Below are 11,314 nucleotides of genomic sequence, written 5' to 3' on the forward strand. Positions count from 1 at the left end.
TTCTACAAAGGGAACATGCATGAATAATGTTTTTATCATGTTTAATACACATGCTATTACTCTGAGGTTGATGTGCAGTGTTTCTGTAAAACCCTTAATCAGGATTGACCAGCAAAAGAAAGAAACATGGTAAAAAATATGGAAATGAACCACAGATGAATAAGTGGTGTAGGAATTTGGAAACTTGTGGAATCATTGGTGAGGGGAGAGGACAATTGTTTGTGTTGTCTTTATGTGATAAAAAAGAGGAAGCATTGTTCTGGGATGGCAGTCTGCAGAACACTAACCTCATAGGCTGGGTGGGCATAAAGAGGAATATGAATCAAGCAATTAGCTCCAAGGCGAGATATTGATTAAAAAATTAGCCCAGGCACTAAGGGAAGAGAAGGGGATACTTATTAACTATTTATATGCCACTGCTGGGAATAAAGAGTAAATAAGAAGACTTAGAATTGCTCATTTATCAGTATACATTTGTCTTAATTAGAATTACAGAAACCTGGAGGTTTAATAACTGAAATATTAAAATCAGTGGTTGTATGCTACTACAAAATGTAGTATAGGAAAGAAGGAAGAGACATTCCTTGTCCAAAATGATCTTTTTTTGGAGTTTCTAAATCATTGATAGGTTGGATACCATTAACTTTGGATCCATATAGTTTGATGCTTCATCTTGTGCTTCTTCTGGTTAGATCAATAATTGCCATCATTTACTGACTGACAGATTTAGGTCTTGTCAACCCAAAACATTGGTTCCTGCCTGTACAGATTAGTACTTATAGATAAAGTATGAGTAGAAGGGGAGGAAAACACGGAAATGGAGAGATGAAATTTAACAGGTGGCATACATAGGGAACCTCATGACATTAACATAAATATATTTCACTTGCCAAACTAAATGTACTAACTAACTGGTTATCACTTCCACAGGGAAACATGACTATGATTTGATTATGCTTGTTATGTAAACAGAATTAAATGAATGCCTTGCTATCAACTACTACATGAATTGTACAGAAAGTTCCCAAACATTTATGTTCAAATCAAGAGAGGAGAAAATTTTAAGCAGAAAAATGTGAAAGTTAGTAAAAATATCCTACTAACAATTTTTCTAAGACAAATTTTGAGAAAAAACCCTGAATATTAGTAAAAAAAGTAGTACTGAAATAATAAAGAAAGGTGGTGGATTTTAAAAAGTAGCTATTAACTAGAGGATAATAAAAAGAGAAGTTTTTAGTCAACAACTAAGCTAATAACAATAAATACAAACATGTTAGAATTCATGGAAAATTCATAAGGAATATGAAAAGGAAAAAAACTACGTATGGAAAAATCTATCATTAGCAGATTAAAAATGAAAATAAAGGCTTTTTTTCCCACAAAATATTGGTCAGAAAGGATCCTAGCTACGTTATTGCCCAGTAGCTAGATAAAAATGTTATTAATTTCAATTATAATGGGAAAGAAAAAATATTCATTAAATATTTGTTATGCATTTGGGAAAGATACTCAGTACATATAATGCATATGTATCATATCATGATTATGTAACACTTATTACCCAAAAGTCAAGAAAATAATTTACATTTTAATATGATCAACGATACAGTTGTTCATGAATGAACAAAGAATGAAAATAGAAAGGGTTTCCATGGTCAGACTGTTGATTATGCCAAAGACTCAAGGGTACTACTAAATTACCAGTTGTACACAAATTTTAAATCAGAAAGGATTGTTTTCAGTAGGAGTAATCCTTTGTAGTGTTTCTCTTGCTTCAGTGGGTTGTGACAATTAGAACACTACAGCCATTTCTTTGGAAGATCGTACTTCTAAGAGAATGTTGACAAATGGAAAATGCTCAAAGAAAACTCATTAAATTAGTAATATTTGAGTAATATTTGTCATAAACGTCCATAATTGCATTCACAGAAATGGTTGATAATGTTTCTAAGAACTGACTTGATAATGACTTGTCTGCACCCCTGTGAAGTTCTAGAAGCCTAGTTTTGCAGAGTTTTCAGATGAAAATTTTCCCTAAGTCAAGAGAAACCTTAGATACCCAGTATTTTTTAAAATCATGCCAAGATATATTAGGTTTACATAAAACACCTGAGTTTAAAATGGTTTATGTATCAATTTATCTGATATATAATAGCAGTAGTAACAGAAAGACTTGTGGTAAATATTTATTTTGTTTGTAACACTGAGGAAAGGGAGGTCTGGAATTGTATGTAAGTTAACTATTCCTTGATGCTGAATGTTCAAGGTACCAGGATGTGGTAAACCCTTGGGCAGTAGCAGGGTTGTATCAGACACACTCTATTTCATAATCAGGTTTTCTCCTATCAGAAAATACTTATAGACTTCAATTCCAGGTAATCACTGCAATACAAGAAGCACAGAAAACATGCTGACAATTCATCCAGACTGTTTGATTTTTGGGAATGCTGATCTAAAATAGGATTTCAACACCAAAGAGTTAATGACTGAATTTCTTTTATGTGAACAATTGGGTGCTGATTTACCAGGTTCCCTTTTAAGAAGGAAAAACATGTCCAGCATTTCCTGTTTCAGCTAAACTTGAAATAATCATTATTGATACAGATTGAGAAAAGACTCTTACCATGCTCATAGAAAGTAAAGATAGATGAAGCCATGTGAAGTTGGAGTTCTGTTCTAGTAAGAGGAGCATACCTAGGCATACCTGTCTACCTTCATTGATTTGCAGTTCTATTTACAGCTCTTTTTGAGTATACAGACTTCTGTTTTCTAAAATTCTATTTCCCTCAAGACAATTTCAGTTTTAGAGTTTTTTTCCTCAGATGTCAAAATCCTTCACCAAAAACTTAGACTTTCCCCAAGCCTATCAGCTTTTGATTATCTACAATACATTGTACAAAGGTCCAAAACTTGCGCTGTGTTTGTAAAAATACTTCTCATACTATTCATGCAGGATAATACAGTAAGGCAAATGGCCCATAAGCAAAAATAATTTTTGATTCTGTATTGTACTATAAAGGAGTATTCTCCTTGCTGTGCCTATCAAAGGAATGAATGGGAAAAATAACCTACAACAGTGTGACATTAAAAGGGAGCAATGACTCCAGTTTGTATGTTAGGTAAACAGATGAAATAATGTTCGGCATACAGGCACAGCAGTACTTTAAACACTCCAGCAGGAACCCTGCAATTGATCTGATAAGAGAGACAAAGACCTGGACCAAACCCTTGGCAATTAGTGCTATGTTCATATAAATGCGATTACTCTATGTAATTGTGACAAGAGAAAAAGGAGTATACATTTTGCAAACAGCTGGCTCAGACAAGAGAGTTTATATAGTTTTCTTTCTGGGATGGAAAGGGAATTAGGTTTTTACATCCCAAATCATCATGTATCGACAAATACTATTTTTTCCTCGGGGAAAAATAAACAAGCAAACAAACCAAAATAAATTCAAAAGTAAGACATGGTTAAAAAGTGTGCAGTATAATTCACTTCTGCTCACTCTGAAATACTGAAATGCTCCTAGCCATTAGGGTATATAAGTATCAAGGACTCCTTCCTGCAGTACTCACATGTATTTACACAATTTTTAGGAGCAGAACCAATATTGTGTGACTAATTCCACAAAATAAATAATGAATTCTAGACTCTACTAGCTACAAAAAATAGTCAGGCAGGCAACTACTTACATTCTCCATGATTTCTTAATATAGTATCTCAGCTCTTGAACAAAAGAATCTGCAGGGTAAAAAATGTTCTCTTAAGCAAAACAAACTCCCTAAAATTTGTATCTATTTACTGATTATTTGTAAACAAGAGGAAGGCTAAAATTTACTACTTTCCCAATATGTTATTTAAGTAGCTCTATCTAACACTGAGAGTCCTCTATACCTTCTTAGCATTTTTCAGGTTTTAATTATATGGAGAATCCAATGCCTGCATACTATTTTTAGATGGTTTTCACAGACTTGGTTGCAGGAATGAAGAGATTCTTGTTAATACACCATCAGTTTTAAGGACATGCCTAGTTTGACTTTGGATTAAGAACCAGTTCAATATTCTGGGATGAGCTGTAAATCTTGCATGTTCCCTCCTACCAGGTAAATGGTTTCTTGTAAATGGTTTCTTGTAAACTCAAGTGCTGCTGCTACACTTCACTGATGTACTTGGAATGAAATTGTGAGAAATAAGAAATAAAAGTAAAGTGCTTCTACCAAGTATAAATAGGAAACCGGAACACAATTTCTTCTGAAAATCTTTTGCACTTATTACTCATATTACTAAGATACCGAGCTAAACAGACAGAAAAAGAACGCAACTCGTTCTCGGAAAAGTAGTACAGCATCACAATGCGATCTGTGCTAAGAAAGTAATCTATATGATATAATACCATCATAAACTCTTTAAAAATAAATCATATAACTTCTTGGTTCTATTGCTGCTTTCATATCTCAGTTCTCAGTACAGAAACTTCTGCAACATAATGTGCAGAAAGCAGTCACTGTGTTGCTCAAGGTAACAATGGTTTATATTACTCCTATACTTTACAGTAAATTCAGATTGAGTACCTTATGGTCTGTGTTTGTATTATTCATCCCTATTGAAAACAAAATAGGATTTGTTGTGAAACTTGGGGAAATGATTCAAGGCTGTATTTTAAGTGGTTTCAGGTTCCAAGACCTCAAGATTTGCAACTGATGAATCTATTATAGGCCAAGACATTGTGACTACCCATCCTCTAGCTGTATGGACTTAACAGACCCAATACTGATAGGTTTTATCTAGGTTCCTGCTGGTGCAGTCCTCCACCAAGTGAAATCTTGCAGGGGGCTTTGTGGCCCACAGAAGTTCCACTCAGTAGATAACAGGTGTAGGATGTTCCTTTCAATCAATGCATGCCGTGAGGACAGGAGCAGGGTGTTTCACAGGGAAGTCTTTTTGACCATATCCTGCTGGAACAGTAGTAACCCATGAGAGTTACCCAATACCTTGAAATGTTTGCTATCAGATTCCACAGTGAAAACAAAGTCTTACTGACCACTATTTCACTTTACAGAATGTATGTTAGCATTTTGATAAATACCAACACATTTAGCAGTAAAATTGTTATCTTTTAGAAGTAGTAGCTTTTTCTGCTGTTCTTCCTTAAGAGACGCCATTATGTAAATCATTTAAGTCAAGAAGATATGGTTATAATAAATGCCTTCTGTCAATACAAAGTTGGCCGATAAAAAGCGAATCTTGGTAAGGAGTGGAATGTTAAAGTAAGCTCCAATCAAGAAATGTACTATAAAGAGTAACAATCCTTTCATTTAAATGTCTGAGTGCTTGTCATTAATACTCTCACAGTCAAACCTGGAATTAGTCCAACTGCTCCTGGTAGGGACATTTTCAGTAATTTGAACAACAAATTAACAGTATATTTTATTTGTATCGAGATAGCAACTAGAGTTTTCATTCAGATAAATTATATGTCTGGAAGACTATTCTGCAGTCTTTAAGATGCCATCTCACCTTTTTATATAGTAAGCATATTAAAAAAATTTCTTTTTATCTTCAGAAAGAGGAAAATATTGTTGATTTAATGGACTGATTGTTTAGAGAATTTAACTTTAAATGAACAAACCTTTGAGATGGAGTTTGGTTCTCTTATAAACTTCTATTCCTATATTTTCTAGATATTTTTGATAGTTTCTAATGAAATGTTTTTATTTTGTGAAAATATATGCAAATACTGAAGAAACAATGGAAACTAAAAGAAAAATGCAGTTTCAGGCTTTTAAAAGTCATAGTTTGATGATTACTTTCAGCACAGTGATCTTTTATCTATATGATATATAACATCATTTTTTTCTGCTTTGCATCTCTAGAGATATAGTTCTTTTATCAGCAGTACACTTTAAGTAGCACATGTTCCTATACTGAACATTTTAAAGGACTCTTTTCTAGGTTGATGATTTCTAGCTTCCAAAACACCAGGCAATTCTCCAGTTGAAAGAGTTTCATTCTAAGAGTTAGAAGGGTTAGTCTGTGTAGTTCTTCACAGTAAAGGTTATAAGAGATGAAAATTCAAGTTATTCGATAAGCACCTAGATGTCAAGGTCCAAATGTATGGTAAAACACTCACAGAAAAGATTAGCTGATGCTTGTAAATCAAAAGATTTAAAATGTGTTGTGTACAAATGTTCTTTTTTGTCATTTTTTCCATAGATAGCTTGGGTAACAATATATTTGAGCATACTTTCTTGTATACTTGACTGACTGCTGCAAGTGCTGTGCTGAAGACAGAGATGGGTTTTTCTTTATTCTGCTGGAACTCCTGCAATAAGCAGTTCAGGATGAAACATGACTGGTATCCATACGATAGCAGCAACAATAACACTTAATATAAAAGAGCAATACTGAATTTAATAGTCAATATATAGAATCAGGAAAGTGCTCCAATACTTATTTTGTACTTATTTTCTATATTTGTTCATTTTTTGCACTATTTGTAATACAGATTTTTTACTGTACCTTTCATAAGTGACTGTTACTACTCATACTTCTCAGGTGTTACATCAAATGCACTTTGTACCAGCTTTCCCCTCAAGGAAGGAAGATGGACCTCTTCAGATTGAAAGCAGCTCTATATTTTAGCTCACATAAAAATCACACAGCTGCCTGATGAAAATGTTATTATGTCTAAATGATCTAACGCAGTTCTAGAAAGTATAATGTCATAACAAAGAAGAGAAAAGACAAAACAGACAGCATACTATTTACTGCACCGCAAAATTGAATAAGTGGTGCCTGATTCAGATCTTGTCACCTTTTTCAGCCTTTCCTCTGCGTTTTTCTCAACTTTTCACTGAAATATAACTCTCCATTTATCCCTGCTATACCCTGAGAATTCTCAGATCATTTTCCTGAGGCCCTACAGGATTATGTCTCAGAAACAAGACTTCCCCCAAAATCCAAATGCCCAAAACCAAAATCATTAATTTCTGAAAAAGATAAAAGTTTTGCCTACACTGATTCCTTATGGGTTTTGGATTACATACGAGGTAAATGCCTTGTAGCATACAGAGCAAGTCTCTCTTTTTGTTTTGTTTTTTTTTTGTAGTCAGTACAAAAAAAAAAAATCAGTTCATGCTCAGGTTCTCAGAAGGATAAAATTCTTTCTCCAATACTGGATTTCTGTATGATTCAAAGAAGCTTAAAAAATTATTTGAATGGTGTAGAGGATATATCACGTGTGAACCCAAACTAATGGTGACAAATTCCTTTATACTCCAGAGTCAGTGTAGATATTTTACCTTGCCTTGTGCTATAGCATGAATTTCAGTTTAAACTGGTCAGTTGCGGCTTAAGTACCACAATACTTTTTCTGGATTGCTTCTTGACAATGCCTGCTGTAGCTCTCCAGGAAGATTTTAGAATCTACCTCCACTTAATTTGTTAGGAAATGATTGCAGATAATGTAAGATGTGAAAAATAACCAGAACAACTCTGATCTCCTTTCTTTGTTTAATCTTGTGTATCTAATAAATGATGTAATGAGTACTGGCACCAAAGGTATCATGTATGTTTATCTTATTTAAGAAAGGATATTGTATGTGGCACATGAAAAGTCCCCAGACAAGACACATTTATATATGCTTGCCTAAGCAGGGGTTGAGTTAAACATTTGTTCCACCTTAAAGATATATTTTTCAATTTAACGCAGTCAACTGAAATTTTATAGAGTTTCACAAGACATAAAACTCCCCCTCCTCAGAAAGTCTAAAAGGGTTTTCTTACAAGATCAATGAGGCTATATAATTGTTGCTGGGTAATACACATTTTTTTTGAGAAATCAAAGATGAAATGTTATGTTAGAATTCAAATTATATTCTGCTTAAGCATTAATATAAATGTCATTTCCAAAATGATGAAAAGAAGTAGAAACAATCAGATTCAACTGAAAATTACAACTCTGTAAGTTTTGGTGAAACACTGGAACAGGCTACCCAGAGAGGCTGTAGATGCCCCATCCCTGGAAATGTTCAAGGTCAGGTTGGATCTTGGGGGATTGGACTAGATGACATTTAAAGGCCCCCTCCCAAATCATCCTATGATTTTATGATTCATTTTAAGTGCAGTAGACATTAAGCCATAGGATGGGATGGGCTTCACTTAGTCTACCCATCCATAATGTGCAATAATATTTCTGAAATACTGTCACCTTGATCCTTTCCTACAACCCCTGGATCTGCCTAATAAATATCTTAACTTCATGAACCTTCCTTCTCTCATTGACTTTAACTGCACCAAATTCATGACCATATTTATTCCTGCAAACAGATTCTTTGGTCTTCTGTCGCACTGGATACCATTTTGAAGTTGCAACACAGGTATTTGTATGACCTGCTCCTGTGAGGAGATGAAAATCGCTATCAACGTGGCAGCAATGTTAGAAAAACTGTCTCCTCTCATCTATAGCCTATCAGTCCAAACTGTGTTTAATGCAGGGTCCAAGGAGAAGGAATGTGGATAAGGGAAAACTCCCATGCAGAGGCAGGAGTTAAGAAGAGAGTGAGAAAGAAAGGTACTGATCAGTTGTGTTTGAGCAGCAGGAGAATGCCGAAAACAACTGGAAAAAGGGTTTAACTGTGCTTTATTCTGCAATTGCAGTGAATAGATTGCAAAAAAAGAGTAAGATATTTCTGAAAGAAGCTGCTTCTGAAGCAACTTAATGTTTTAGCAGTTTTCAGTTAAATCAGGCAGAGGAAATTAACAATGGACTTTTGTGTTAATGGTCTGGAAAGTGCTGCACTCCCTGCGAAAATGAAGTATAGAGGTGATTTGATTTCTTTTTTGATGTATTTTGGAAAAAAATGACCACAGAAAACATTAATGATAATGATGAAGTAGCACAAAGAATGAAGGAGTTACAGATACTTCATTAGGAAATCAGAAATTTTTTTTTAAAAAAAGGAAAAGCTTGTAGGAGTGGTGCCATGAAAGGCTCAGAACAAGTCCTTTGAAGTCTAGCATGAGCTGTCGTGAAGTCTTCACAATGTGAAGAAAGACTCTTCATGGCCATCATAAAAGAAACTGAACTAAATCAAAAAAGGACATTTGTGTTAAAAAGACACAATGAGCTCAAAATTTAATTCCAAAAAACACCTGCATATTTTGTGACAAACTCTGGTAAAAGCTGGAATTTGGGAGGGAATCTGAGACAAAAAGGGCTACACTGAATTGTATCACTGCCAAGAGCCAAAGGAAGGTGTTTAGAGAGGACAAAGTGTCCAGTGCTGTTTGCTCAAGGAAAATCTTCAAAAAGCTATGCTCAGCAATACAGGACTGTCAGACTGCAAATGGGACAGCTTTTCTTTTGAGCATTTCACACACTGTTTAAAGACACGACAGTCCTGAGGATTATGTCACTATTAGGTAAGTCAGAAAGAGGAGGGTGGCTAAGGTGAAAATGAATTTTTGTAAAGATGTGTTTAGCACATCTGTGACAGTGAAATGGTTTATGGCTCAAACATTTTTAAAATCACTGAAGGATTTTTGGCCACTGTAGCAAACTACAAAAAAATAACTGATGACTGAAGGCTACCACACTCTGAATATGACTACTAATTTGGACTGTGACTGGAACTTGAGATAAGATAAAGATGGCACTATTGTCCAATAATCCCAGGAGAAGAACTACCCACAAATGTGAAAGACTGGAATGCTGATGGCTCAGACAATCAAGGTGCAAGCTGACGATGTGTAAAGTAACCATCCAGGTGCTGAGGACATGCACACTCACCACGTCAGACTGCAAGCTGGGTAAGATAAGCAAAGAGGTAAATCCTGCAAGGCAGAGGAGTATTTCTTCATCCTGATACAAATGACTCAGCTGTGATAACTCCCCTCCCGGGAACTACTAGAACAATTCACACATAGCCTAAAGGTATTCATCTCTGCAGATGGGGCCATAAATGACTCAACTCTGCTGATATAACAGGAAGCTGTAATGTCTTAGAAGGTGTCAAAGATTCCTGAAATGACCAGTGACCACTATTACATTATCCGATGTAAAGCTCCCCACCCCAAGGGAGGTGTCAGGGACATTCCCACCCAGCCTAAGTCTAATAAAAGCCACTTCTTTCCTCACCAGCACAGGATTTCCTTTGCCACAATGGGACTTTCCTTACCACCACGGATTTAACACACAGACTTCTTCCCTAGCGCACAGAGATTTCTTCCTTCACCACCATAGGTTTTTTACCTCACCACTAGGCTTCCCTCGATGGATCCAGACTGCAACCATCACTTCAACAAGACTTGCTTTCTCACCACTGAGGAGACAACAGGAAGAGGATCAATGGGACACTACTGGAATCCACAGTGGTGGTGTTTTTTCTACTTAATCTTTCTCCCTCTCACTTTCTTTCTCTCCCTCTTTCTCTCTCTTTCCTGTTTCTTTCTATCTTTCTCTACCTCACATTTACTGTCAAATAAAAATTTATACTATTGACTTTGGCATATGGTCTCCTTTTTACCTTAATTCAGATAGAGACATCTCTCTAATAATTTTAAACAACCTGATCATAACACCATCTCATAGAGCATGTCAGTGTGCAGACGAATTTAGGTTTGAAAGGGATATAATATATGGCAGTGGCAGGGGTAAAAATAAATCCATTTTCTAGATAAAAAGTATTGAGTCACTGAACTTGTCAAAGGACAGGAACCACGAAAAATGGTGGAAAACCTGAGGTTGACTTTACAATCACAGGACAACTGCATTGGACAGCTCCCAGAAAAAAAATTCTAACCTGCAGAGACTGAGGAGGAGTTGAAAGTGCCTATGCTTTGGCAGAGTTATCAGAGAAATTAGGAGGGATGTTCACTGCTCATTTAAAAGCCCAGAGGTGAGATGGAGTGATGTAAAACAGTAAAGCTGTACCTGCAGATTCAAAGGATAAAACCAAGTACTTACAGCAGAGATCTCTTTAAGTAAAGTGTTTAATGCCAATAAGTTTGTTTTTCTGGATGTTTCATCAAGGCTCTGATAAACAATAAATACATCTGCAGGTATTTTTTTGATTCTGCATTGGAAATGCTGTTTCTACAGGCAATTTGAATTTTGAGCAGCATGAAAGATGTAGTTGAGAAAAATTGATTCAGTTATATATATATTGCATAATACAAAAGTCTACATAGGCTACATTTTAGTCTCAGGGAAACATAAAACAAAACAAAGGAATAAAAAGAAACTTTAAAAAAAATTAAAGATAATCAGGTGTAGGTTTAAAACTAAACAAACAATTAAATTCTTGTGATAGA

Source organism: Corapipo altera, unplaced genomic scaffold (assembly GCF_003945725.1).
Source record: "Corapipo altera isolate COAL_440 unplaced genomic scaffold, ASM394572v1 22b, whole genome shotgun sequence".
NCBI lineage: Eukaryota > Metazoa > Chordata > Aves > Passeriformes > Pipridae > Corapipo > Corapipo altera.